At 44.7% G+C, this 13,612-nt stretch overlaps 1 pseudogene; it reads right to left on the bottom strand.

Moving 5' to 3' along the window:
* Positions 1-7,819: 7,819 nt before the first annotated feature.
* On the bottom strand, positions 7,820-7,889 carry LOC120243093 (annotated as a pseudogene).
* Between the last annotated feature and the right edge of the window lie 5,723 nt (positions 7,890-13,612).

The raw sequence follows: 13,612 nt of genomic DNA, 5'->3' as shown, positions 1-13,612 counted from the left end.
GTGAGGCCTCATTCCCTCAGACCCGTATTGTGTAATAGCCTCTGAACTCATTTTTCTAACTCAAGTCCTTGTGGCACACCACCAGCTAATTGATCCTAACATATTTTCAACACTTACTCCCTTGGCCAAAAACTCAGTTGCCTGCTGGGCAAAGTCCATGCCTGTGAGTCTCGCATTCCTGGGCCTTCAGAGCCTGGTTCCACCCCTTCGAGCCACTTCCCCTTCCAGCCCCGTACCTTCTTGCCTTTGTACATCAGCTTGTGTTTCTCTTTTCCTTTCTGTCCCTGCTCTTCTCACTCCCCCCATACTGAATGGCAACTCTACAGGATCCAGACCAAGTCCTTCCTCGATTTCCATTCCCAAGCTATAATTCTCCTCTCCTAAATCAGTAAGACTATGCCACACCCCAGCTTCTGTTTATTATCACACACTGCTAATTAATTTTTTACAAATGTACATATCTTATTGCACCTTTCTGATGAGAGGAGGATGGACAGAGAACATGCGTTATACATCTCTGCCTCCCACACAGCACCACCTGAGCACCCACAGTGAGCTCAGCACTGTGCTACATGCTAGGAATCTGAGAGGAACAAGTTACAGTAGCAAGCTCACAGGCTTATAGCGTAGATCAACATGGAAACAAACATCACCACTGAGTATGAAATGGGTGCAGTGAAGATATGCCTCAAGGATTCTGGGAGCACAGAGAGTAGCACTGACTCCCTGAAGAAACCAGAGCAGGCCTCACCAAGTGACCCTTGAGTTGACTCTTGAAGGATGAGTAGAAAATAAAAGCCCTCCTAGCAGAGAAGGGCCTTCGAGGAACAGAGAACACATGTTCAAAGGCCCAGAGGCATGTAACTGTATGTATCAGGCCAGGTGAGGCCAGAGAGCAGATGTGTGGGTGAGAACTCCACGGGAGGATGCTGGAAAACAGGAAGCACCCAGATGAGAAGACCTGGTTATGCGAAGAAGATGGGATTGATCCTACAAGGTAGTAGGAACCCAGGGGAGGCTTGTAAGTGAGAAGTGACTTGTACAAATCAGATTTGTATTTTAGAAAATTAACTCTGGCACCAGCACGTGAATAAATTCTAATTGGAGACACCCGAGGGAGAGATGCTAAGCGATTCCGAGGACCTCGGTGAAGGCCAGGGGAAGGGGGCAAGGGCGGCCCGTTGATGTGAGGCATGTCAAGAAGGAGAATGAATAATGGGACGTGATAGACTATTGGATCTGGTGGATGGGGAACTGAGAATAATGACCGAGGTACTCAGCTTGAGAGGTTAGAGGAAGGTAGGGAGACACAGGTGGAAAAGCCAGTCGCTGTGGCTCTTGCTCCTGCTGTTGTCATTCCTGGTTGTTGGGGTGCGGTAGGTAAGAGATTACTGGCAGATGTTGTGAGATGCACTTGTACGGCATTGGTAAGGAGAGGTTGAGTTAAATATTTCTAGCACCTCTCTCAGTGCCTGGCACCTAGTCAGTACTTAGCAGATGTTTCTGGAGAAATGAAATGACCATACAGAGTAGGCATGAAACAATACATGAATGAATGAATCCCCGTGCAAGACCATGCCCTTATTTTCAGCAACAAAGAATATTACATGTACTGGTGCTTCTAGTGATAGAAGACTGTACAAAGGACACGCCAGGGGTCCTTGAGTAGGTCAGTGTGTGACCTGGTTGCCGTCCACTCTCTGCCTCCTCTGCCAGACATCAACGAGGGCCAGGGTGACAGGGGCGGGGGTGGGGCTCTGACTGTGGTCCTCCGACGTGACATTGATGTATGGCCGAGAGGACGTTGCCCAAGGCCCTGTGAGGTTTCCCTCAAAGACAGTGAGAACTATGGATTTCCAGGCTGACAAATATGGACTTCACATGACTATTGTAAGTGAGACATGGATATTGAGTACGTTTGTTTATTTTTAACCTAAGAAATATGAAATATATCCTGACAAACCATAACCTGCTCTGTATGTATCACCCTCTTCTGATCTCTTATGAGCAACATTCTCAATCCCAGGAAACTAGGGGGTGAGGCAGGAGAAAGGGTGGCGGGAGGGAGAAAAGCAGGAGGGAGAAACAGAAGTCCCATGGAGAGAGACTTGGGAAACGGGCTGATCCACCCAGCAGATCCAGGCCTTCCAGCTTAGGTCAGCAGATGTGAATAATGTCCCATGACGTGGAATTTTAAATATTAGTGGACATGTTTCAGTAGAACAGCACAAAGCCATTAATTTCTTTGGCATTTTCCGTACTTGTTGCCGCTAAGCATTCCCAGTATGTTCATCTTAACAGAAAATTGGCAAGACAACATTTTATGCCTGCGTAATTCTAGTAAAGACACAGGATCGGGAAATATTTCTCAAGGTACAGACTGAATTCACACAGGTTCAACAAATGCTATTTAAAAGATGAGAAGGTGGTTTTCTACTCAAATTGCTTTTTCAGCTACTAGATTCTAATCACTGTGGCAATATGCTCAAGGGCACGTTTCTACCCATGACATAAATGGCATTCAGTGTGATTTATGCATTTACCTTCCATGGCAAGGTGGAAGGGAAGACATAACACGTACTTAAAGTATAGTGGGCACTCTATAAATGTTTATTGAATTGATCACAAGCATGGAATGCAGTTGATCTGGAAATAGCTCTAGTGCTTCAGAATATTATAAGACGTCTCCTCTCCCATTTTTCTCCTAAAATCAGAATTCTAGGCTGCAGATATTATCTTCTAAGATAATTCCTCTATTTTATAGATGAAAAACCTGATAAGGGATACCTAGTTAGTACTTTCTTGGTTGCAAGTGATAGAACATCTAATATAAAGTGACGGAAGCAAAAATGGGATTTCTTGGCTTCTAGAAATGAAACATCCATGGGGCCAGTACGGTTTCTGATGTGTCTGGATTCAGATCTCAAGCAATGATCCACCTTATCTGGCTGTCCACCACCAGCGCACATTGTAGAAAATGGCAGTGCATGCCCCAATCCCATCCGTCTTAGGGCATTTCACGGGCTCCGGTGGGGTCACGTGAGCAGCCTTGCGGCTAGAATGTACCTGTTGCTTAACCTAGGTCAGGTGCCTGACCTGGGGAGTCAGTGTGGAAGCTTTTGTTTCACTCCAGGCACATGGTCTGTGTAGAGAGGATAGGTAGTTGCCTCAATTGCCTTGAAGGGAGAGTGAGTCGTGGGTGGGAGGTTTGGGAGGGGGGAGGAACAATAAGTGTCCTCACTACCATTTGTAGTATATAGGTAACATTTTAAAACAGGAGCACCTGTGTGGCTCAGTAGGTTAAGCGTCTGACTTTTGATTTCGCATCCTAGAGTCATGGGATCGAGGCCCGCTTTGGGCTCTATGCTGACAGCACAGAGCCTGCTTGGGATTCTCGCTCTCCCTCTCTCTCTGCCCCTCCTCTTCTCATGCTCTCGCATGCTCCCTCTCTCTCTCAAAATAAGTAAATAAACATTTAAAAATTGAAAACAACCTTTGAACCACTCCCCCAGGTAAAATCTCCCCTCACTTCAAGAAGGAGCCCCCAGCAGAATAAACATAATTATAGTTTGCGATTGTTTGAAGAAAGCTGGATGAAGCCACGTGTTTCCCCATCTGTATCCCTTTCTCTGCCCTCCCGTTCTCTTTCTTAACCACCAGCATTAAGCTTAGATCCCTGCAGTGTCTCCTTCAGAACCAAGTGTTTAACAAATGTTTCTTTCTGGTTCCTGCGAGGATGTTAATGGAGTTTTGGCTTCCCCCACTGCATCCTGAAAAATTTCATTTTTCACCTCCCCCTCCTCCGACCCTGACAGTTTTGGTGCTACCTTAATCTGAGAACACAGCTCCCTTCCCACATGGCTTGTGTTTTTTGTTTGGGAAACTTGCCAAGTATTGACAAGTATTTTCGATCTGGATGTTGGGTCAGAACCACATGCAAGTCAGAGGCGTTACTATCTCTGTGTTCTGGATACTTTTTTTTCTTTTGTTTCTCATCATTATTTTGAGTCCTTCATACTCTTTCAGTGTTAATTCCCCATTCGCTTCTTTGTCATCGATAATGCAGCCATACCCCTCAGCAGGGTCTCCAGATTTTACTCGACCACGTGGTTACATCCATTCATCAGATGAAAGTCAATGTTCTTCAAAAACCGCTGAAAACATCTGTGTAACCACACATGTTAACTGTCAGGGGGAAGGATTGGTGCTGTGACACGGTGTGATGTCAGGGAGTTATTCCCAGGAGCGTGTGACATGTCCTTGCTGCCAGCAAGTCTCTCTCCTGCCACTTGAAAATTCTCACTTTGTTCAGATGAGGGTTCTGTTGCCATACTTTTTGAAATTACGTGGGCGCCACTTCTATTCTTATTTGTCCAGAATCCATTAAAACGAATAAGTAGGCTCTCTAGATTTGCCATAAATGAAACACATTCTTTTATCACCTAATAAGATGCTTTATTCTATCTTGCCTTTGCTAGAAACACAGACAAGAAGACAAAAATGTCTGCCACTGTGTCTCTCAATTTTAATTTGTTAGATCTGTTATCTCTTGTGTTGACAAACCACTGCAGCACTTTTAGGGCTTAAACCAACAAACATTTTATTTGTTCATTGTTCCCTAGGTCAGCAATTAGGGCCGGACTCAGCTGGTCTCTTCTGGGACTTCTTGTGCCTGGGGTCATTCATGGGCTGCAGTCACCTCCACCTCATGTGCCCTGCTTATACGTGGACGCTGTTGCTGGCTGTTGGCTAAGTCACGGTCTCCAGCAGGCTAGCCTGGGTTTCTTCACATGGTGCGGGAAGTGTTCTCAGCAACAAGGAGAGAGTCAAGCCTAATGTGAAAGCTTGTTTCCATCATCTGCTTGTATCAAATTTGCAAATATTCCATTGGCCAAACAAGTCATGTGACTGGATTTCCCAAGTCAGAGTGGGAAGGCACCGCCGAAGGCATGAGTGAAGGGAGGCAGCCCCTTACTGTAAAAATGTATCACATTAATTAAACATCTGCATCATATCTTTAACTGAAAAAGGAGATTCACCTGGGAAAGTGTCAAGACAAACTCCCTACCAGGAACAATATCTGTCAGAGATTTATAGATACAGAGCAGAGATATAAATCTCTTAGAGATCTATTAGCACCAAGGGAGCATGGGCTGTGCATTGAAGCATTACCCCAGTTGTAAAACCCAAGCACACTTCAACTGAGTCTAGGCCTGTGCATAGGATCTGGCCAGGTATTTGATAGGCAACTGCATTTCATGCCCTTTTCAGAGAACCTGTAGAACAAAAGGGCACCTGGGTGGCTCGGTTGATTAAGCGCCTGACTCCTGATTTTGGCTAAGGTCATGATCCCAGGGTTGTGGGATTGAGCCCCGTATTGGGCTCTGTGCTGAGTATGGAGCCTGCTTGGGGTTCTCTCTTTCTCTGCCTCTGTCTTCAGCTCATGCTGTTTCTGTGTCTATAAAACAAACAAACAAACAACAAACATCAAAGAACTTGTATATAGTGTAGGAGAAGTTTAAATAAATTACTGGTTAGATAAATCATGTTGGTCATCCCGGTCCCAGTAAGTATGGACAGAATAGAGTAACTGACAGCTAAGAGTAACCAGCACTCCCCGAGCACTTCACTATGACTGGTTGATTTTCTTTAAGTCTTGAACAGTTCTGTGAGGTTTTATTTTATCTCTATTCATCAAAATAGAAACGTGAGATTTTGAAAGTTTACCTTACTAGGCTAACATAGAAGGGTTGGACTTGAACACTGTCTGTCTATAGAGCCTCAGTTATTTATTAGACACGAAGTCCTGCTACTTATTTCATCACATGGGACAAATGGATGGGGGTGGGGGGGGCGGTCCATGAAATGGTAACTCTCCCAGGCCCAGACATCCAAACGTGGAGTCTTGTTGCAGGCCACTCCTTCTTGAATCAGTTTCCTTCCTCTGGACATCGAAGCCATGAACAGGGAATCCAGAAGGGCTTGGGGGATGGCCATGGCTTCTACAGTTCTTACAATATAAGAATTGTTGATGATGGGGTGGATTGCTTCCTAATTGAGCTCTGGGACTCTTTCCCAGTTAAATTACTCCTGCAGAGAGCACTTTTGGATTGCTGCGGCCATTGCTCAAGAAAATTCAAACCTATTTCTCACTTTACCCAATTCTAAGGCGACAACCCTTATGTTTCTGCAAAATGGCTGCTGAGCCAGTGTATCTGGTCTTAAGAATATAAATAATCCTCTGTTTATACCAGTGCCTTCCTATAAAGCAGAATAATTGGTGTTCAGAGATTTAGAATGACTGCCCTCCAACACATCTTAATAATGGAGTTATTCCAATAATACCAATAGGTAGTGATGATAGTTACAATGTGATGACAGATGAGAAGTGCTATTCCCAGATTGGGTTAATTTCTCCCACAAACATTAAAAAAAAAGTCATAGGTATAGAAGTGAATTCAGTCCCCATATGTGGGTGTTCCATTCCCTCCCTCCGCCTCCAGAAAGCTTGGCCTCCAGTCTCTCATCTGTCCTCTGACACACCTTGAGCATCATCGAGATGTTAAATTAGGTTTTGACAAAATGACGCCCCACAGGTATTTTGGCATCATCCACTTGTATATATTTTGGCAAAGAGGAGCAAAGAAGCAACAGCACGTGTCTGACAAGGACTCTTACATCTGTCTTTGCAGGGGGACTGATTTAGTGGAAAAGAAGGCAGTGTTTAGCCAATTTTGAAGAAGAATAAATGTGTTAGATGATATTCAGTGAAGCATGATCTGCATAGCATGTAAATTGCATAAAGATGTAATGCAGAAAATCCAGAACTTTCCTATGGTGATTGGGTCTAATTTATAGTATTTCTGGTGACTAAAACATTCTGTAACAATAACTGGAAGGGTTACTTTCCATTTGATAATTTACAGAAAACACAAAACAGAGTAGGATCATTTTTTTTAAATAGTAAACCTCTTGATTAATAGATTGTAATTTTAAAAACCATTATGTGTTCATATTTTTATAATTCTGCACTGAAGGTGTCCACATATCATCCAGCTCCATTTCCAAGATCTTAGTTCATATTTCTGTATTTATAAAATTTACTGTTCTCCAAAGTGGAAGCCACCCTAGAAAAAATAATTATTTAATGAGTTTCAATATTCAGATTTGTGGTAGTCTGCTTAGAAATAGCATATAAATTTGGAGGCACGTTGAAAATTTAACGATAGCTTAATGCAAATTAATATCCACATGAGCAATGTGCAGCCAGCAAAAAAGGGGATGAAAAGAATGTAAGATAGGACAGGGAGTCCAGTTCACCGTGAAGCTTGTTGTTTTGATTCAATGGCGTAATGAAGGTACATGGCAGGAAGAAGGCCTAGATTCTGATGCCAAACCCAGCTTTTAAAGCATTGTTCAGGGGACGCCTGGGTGGCTTAGTTGGCTAAGCATCTGCCTTCAGTTCAGATCATGATCTCACAGTTTGCTGGTTCAAGCCGCTGCACTGTCAGTGCAGAGCCCACTTCAGATCCTCTGTCTCCCCCCTCTCTGCGCCTCTCTCTCAAAAATAAAAATAAACATTAAAAAAATGTATTAAACAAAGTGTTAGAGCAGAGATGGGGAAGAGGGTATCTGGAATTCCATTCAACTAAGATATGCAGGGCATGGAATATTGACAAGATATTCTCAGACTGTGTACATGAGGCTGATTCAGACCATGGCATCAAAAAATGAAAGGTCCGGTGTGGTAGATAAACATCTACCAGATATGAGACAAGATGTGTTATGAGGTTGGAACTTGATAGAGGTGGTCACTGTGCAGCATTGTTCCTCTCCACAGAAATCTTTAGTAAAAGGTGAAAGATTTATGTGATCTGAAGAGAAACCAGAGTATTGCAGCATTGTGAGTGTACTAAATGCCACTGACTTGCACACTTTAAAATGGTTAATTTTATGTGACTTTTGCCTCAATTTTTAAAAAATGTGCTGGGAAGAGGCACTGGCCCACCATCTCCGGAGAAAAGAAAGCTGACACTTAGAAAGGAAGGGGATTTGGGGGCCCAGATACCTGTGTGAGCATCTCAGCTGTCTTTTGTTTGACCAGTATGCATCTGGTATTTTGAAGGTTCCACCATTCTCTGGCCATTCTGGGTTAGGACACAAGTCCTGTGAGAAGACTGGAAAGGTGTTTGCCTACCTGGTGAGAGCTGGGAGCCAAAATATCCATGTGCTGGGGAAAAGGATGACAGATTTAAGCCAAAATAAGATATAAGATATCTTATAAGATATAAGCCCCCAAATAACTGTGCGGCCTTGGGCAAGTTAATTAACCTCTCTGAAATTCTGTTTCTTCACTAGCAAATTGGGGATCATAAAAACTACCTCACATGGTTTTGGAAAGGATCACTACCATATGCATACTACCATATGCAAAGTATCTGGCACAGAGGAGATACTAATAAATTATAATAGCTTCCCATCCTGGCCCATCTCCCAGTTTCCTCACCTTGCCCCCCCCCCCCCCCCGCCGACTTGGCTTGAACTGCTCATCAAAGAAGTCATTTCCTATGATGTAGCAACAACATCAGCTCATTAGGTCATGGTTACACTGGTATATAACCTTGGAATGAGGGCCTTCGAAGGAACGGGATCTGATGCCAAAAATCAAGGAAGAAAGGCCCTCCTTTTCTAGACCCCCCCCTTCCTTAGCACAGTGAGGCATGTCAAGAGCATTATTATAGAACCAATAAATGTTAGAATTGGCTCTTGAAGATTATTTCATCTTACCTTCTCATTTTGTAGGTGAGGAGCTGAGGCCCTTGAGAGGAAGGGATAGTTCTCTTAGCCATACTTCCCTACCATCCCTTCAGTTGGTTCCTGTTTGGGAACATGCTGGACATTCTCCATCCTTCTCCATCTCTTCAGACCCACTCTCCATCCTTCACCTTCCCCCTGGCCTGGAATCTCACCTCCAGGTATATGGGTTTTATCAACCTGCTCCCTTGCCCTCTGGTTTCCACTGAACATTTGACTAATGGGAAGCACCACAGGTGGATCAAAGTACAGGAGTCTGAAGTCAGACTATTTGTAACCTGAGATGGACGCAGGTTATATGTGACCCTCCACCAAATGGCCATGGCTTCTGCCCAGCAGCCCTCTCCAGTATAGCTCTTTTCTCTGGGTCTGCTATGTACTCTCTCCTTTGCCATTCACGACTCAGGTTGGAAAATCGTAGCCGTTCCCAATGTTGCCTCCCCTGGGTGTCCCTTGTTAGTTTCCCTAAACCCCACACACACCTTAGTAAAAGTAAATAATACCATTTAAAAATTTTCCACAGGTACACAGTTTAAATATGTCACTCGCAGAGGTCCTGACTAACATAAGAAGGAACACCTTCCTCTTGAATCATTCATATTTTCTTGCAGAAGGACTTCCTCTAGGGCAGGGGTTGGCAAGCAAATCCAACCCACGAGCTAAGAATGGCTTTTAATATTTTTTTATTGTTGAAAATAAATCAAAAGATGAATATTTTGTGACACATGAAAATGCAAAATTCAGAGTCCATAAAAAAGTTGGGATGCAGCCATAGTCATGTGTTTATGTATTGCCCACAGTTGCTTTCCTACTCTCCTTGCAGAATTGAGTAATTGCAACAGAGACAAAATGCCCAGCAAAGTGTAAAATATTTACCCTCCAGCCCTTTACAGGAAACATTCACGACCCCTGCAACTAGGTATTGTTCCTGGCCTTTCCCTCTAAGTCCTGGCTGACAGTTGAATCTCTTGGTTGGGTAGAGCCAACCTACTAAAGACTGTAAGGTTTCATCCCCTTTTCTTCTCTGTCCCGAGGCTGGAGGCCCAGGCTGAGAGAAGGAGAATAACAGTTCCGAGAGTTTGAGAAAGCCCTTCTGGCAGAAGATTTAAAACCACATTCTCTGATGGGCTTTCTTCTGTTGGACCCACATGTCCATCTCTCAATTGATTCTGAACTCAGGAGGGAAGACAGTATGAGTTTTTGACTCCCTAGAATTCCAGCTATCCCTTTTCCCCAACCTTATTGCCTTTGTTTGAACACCCATCATCTCTCAGTGGGATCACTAAAATATTCTGCTATCTGGCCTCCTTGCCTTTAGCAATACCTTCCTCTAATCCAGACAGCCAATGTGATCTTTCTCAGACATAAACCTGACCTCATACCTTCTTTACTGTGAAGGCTGATTTCATGCCTCTCTGTACCCCCACCCCCAGATAGTGCCTTCCCACACTGACTCTAAGCCTCAGCGTGTGACTTGCTTTGGCCAATGGGATAATGACATACTTGATGCCAACAGAGACTTGAAAAAGCACTTGCATGTTCCGTCCTCTCTTGGACCCTTGCTAGTGCCACAAAAGCACGCCCACACTAGCCTGCTGAGGGACGTGGGAGATGCATATAGAAAAGCCTAGTTGTCCTCAGCAAGGACGTCATTAGATGAGACAGGCCCAGCCAACCTGCCACTGCCTACGAGTGCATAGTGAGCCCAGCCCAGAGCAGCAGAACTGTCTCACCAGTGAAAAGAGTTGTAAAAAATGATCTGGAGTTCTTTTAAGTCTCTAAGCTTTGGAGTGCTTTGTTAGTCGGCAGTAACTAACTGATACACCTATTTAAAACTCTTCAGTGCCTCTAAGCACCTCTGCAACAAAGCTAGAAATCTTTAACTTAACATATAAAGACTTTCACCATCTTCCGGATCTCCATCCAACCAACCCACTCCCATGCTGGGCAGCCATCACTGTAAAAACTGGTTCCCAGCAACCTTCCTGGCCTCACCACCTGTATCCCAAACTTTGTGCCTTGCCATCTCTTTCTCGATTAAGGTCCTGGTTTTCTCTGTGCTGGTTGCTTCCCTAACTGAGCTGACCCTGGCTTCCCTCTTTGACTAAAGGGGGACAGCCTTTGACTTGCCCTTTAGGTCATAAGTTTAGAGAGTCATGACTAGCATTTTTAGAGGTGGAGGAGGAAAAAAATCAAGATAAATGGTTCATTATGAGAGTACATTTTCAATGTGCATATATTGGTTTGCTATGTAAATTTTTTTGTCTATGAGACATAGTCCAAAAGAGTTAGAAAACACATTGCTTTAAAGCATGTCTTCTTCTGGCTGCTCTGAGTCAATACTGCTCCAAATCCACCTGGTCCTCACATTTCATCCCAGGACTTGCCTCTTTCCTTGAGGTCCTACCCACTCCCACTTGACCTCACCCACCTCTCCACATACATTGCCCTCCACTCTCCATTACGCCCCCATCACCCTGAACCAGCTGGCCCTTTGCAATTTGGTTTTTCCTCCACCAATACCAATCTTCCCTTCCTTAATTTTCTGGAAAGTTCTTATTTTTTAGGGGGTGCTCTAAGTGCATCCTCCGTTATTTAATGTTCAGTGTGTGCACGATTCAAGGTGCTCTGGTAGCACATTCTCCGGGAGGCCTCTCTTTCCCTTCCTCCCCCACTCCCAATTCCATTTCCACGTACACACCAGAATTTTTGATACGTTGAAACTTAAGAGTATTCTTTCTAAAACCTAACTTCTATTTCCCATGTTTTCACTGGAGAATCACCTGTGCTTCTGCCTGCTCTCAGAGCTCCTGTGCATACGGCTGTCATAATCCTCAGCAATCACCAAAGTATAATTGCTGCGTCTGTGTGTATATTTCCCACACAAGATGGGAGCTCTTTAAGGTTAAGGCCTGAGCCCTGTTGATCTTTGTATCACCAGCAGGGCCTGGCATTAGTATGAGTTGACACTCAACTTGAGTTGAAATTGTCCCTAGTATGGTTTGGAGTGCACAGGTGACCAGCGGGAATGAGATAGAGGGTCACTTGGTCCTTGGAGGAATGTGGTGGCCCAAGGAAGCAATTGGGAGGGGCAAACTCCAGAACGGGGGCTCCAGCAGTGGAGATGGGGAACCGCTAACCACGTCCACTTAGGAATCCAAGCGGCCATGTCCCCCAGAACTTGGAAAACCAGGGGAAACCAAAACACCCAAACCCACACAATGTGAAGAAGCAGGAAAACACCACACAGTCTCTTCTGGAGGATGTGACACCACATGGAACATGAATAAAGGAGCACACAAAGTAATCAGAGAGAATAAAAATCCCATGGAAGGCACACAACCCTCAAGGCTGGGGTAGGGGGGAAGGCCCTTCAGAGACTATGAGGGCAGATAAAGAAGAACACAGCTGAAGCCAGTACTGACATGACTTTGGAAGGGCCAGGAGGCAGGACAACTCAGAAGCACTTCCTCACAGACTCTCCAACTGAAAAGAAGTGAATGGAAAAGTAAAGCTTCAGAGAGGCTAGGGGGAGTCATTTGGTTACACAGAAAGCATACTCTGGAGGAAACACAAATGCACACTTTGCCCCATGCTGCATTCACACAGGTACTATCTTGGGGTTTTCCCACCTACCTCTTGTCCCAGATACCAAGTTTCCAATAAAGGACTCTGCTGTGGCCATTGTTAATTAACTACCTGCACAATGAATGGCTGCTGAGTACCAAGTGGAGAAAGTTAGCACAGGAGGCTGGGGAAATTTCACCCTAAGTTATACAAGTCCTAACAGGGGGATTCATTTACTCAAGACTGGGGGTGGGGGGTGGGGGGTGGCAGTATGCACAAGGCCAGCAGCTAGCCCAGGGTCTGGCACTTTTGGAGGAGAGAACAACTGAAGAGGAGTCAATGAACCATGGTTCTCTCTCTCTCTCTCTCTCTCTCTCTCTCTAAAGCAACTAAATCATTTTGGTTTGTAAGAATAACACTTCCTGAAATAGCCAGGATGTCTTTAGAAGCCCATAAGTGACCCGGCACTGGAAAGCAGAGAGTGGAAAGTGAGGAGAGGGTGGAGGAGAGGAGGGAGAGAGGGAGGAAAAGCGCATCTCCCTTTCAGGCCACATTCAAGCCCATGTCAAGGAGAAAAATTTCTATGCGAATGTAGAATGCAACCAACTCATGCAGTCAGATTCAAAGGAAACTAAATGAGGCAGGTGAAGCCCAGAGCCAGGAAGAGTGGAAGCGATTTTTGGACTTGGAATTCACAATGAGGTTAGTCTAAAAGAACACGACATCACTGTCAGTTTCTTGTCGCAGAGCCAACTTCCTGCTTTTTTAATGGATTGTATCATCAACCCGGGAAATGTGGGGATTTGAACCAGATGATGAATCAATTACCTCAATGAGATGAAATACCCAAGCTCCACGAATGCTTCAGGAGGCAGCAGCAATAAAAAGCCACTGTCCTCAGGTGTCTTCTGAACAGCAGGTTAAGCAAAGGTGCTGATATTCGTCTCAACAGAGCACGGGGTCATAGCTGTTCCCTCCCACTCCTGGCTCCCAGCACCGCCCTCCCCCAAGGCTGTTGCATAGCCCGTGGGCAGGTACCCAACTGCCCTTGGGCGTATTAATAAAATTAAAAGAGATAGTGGGGAGAAATGGAGAGAGGGAAAGGGGTCAGTCAGGTAACCAAGGGGTAGACATGGCAACCCAGGCCATGAAAGAGAGGAAGGAACAGAAACAGAAGGTAAGTAGACATTTGAGTGCAGAGAATTGGGGCTTCCACTAGATGGGCTGTTGA

This window comes from Hyaena hyaena, unplaced genomic scaffold, assembly GCF_003009895.1.
Source record: "Hyaena hyaena isolate Hyena2069 unplaced genomic scaffold, ASM300989v1 scaffold_330, whole genome shotgun sequence".
NCBI classification, from domain to species: Eukaryota; Metazoa; Chordata; class Mammalia; order Carnivora; family Hyaenidae; genus Hyaena; species Hyaena hyaena.
The sequence above is the reverse complement of the archived record's forward strand: the minus strand, read 5'-3'. Positions and strand labels throughout refer to the sequence as shown.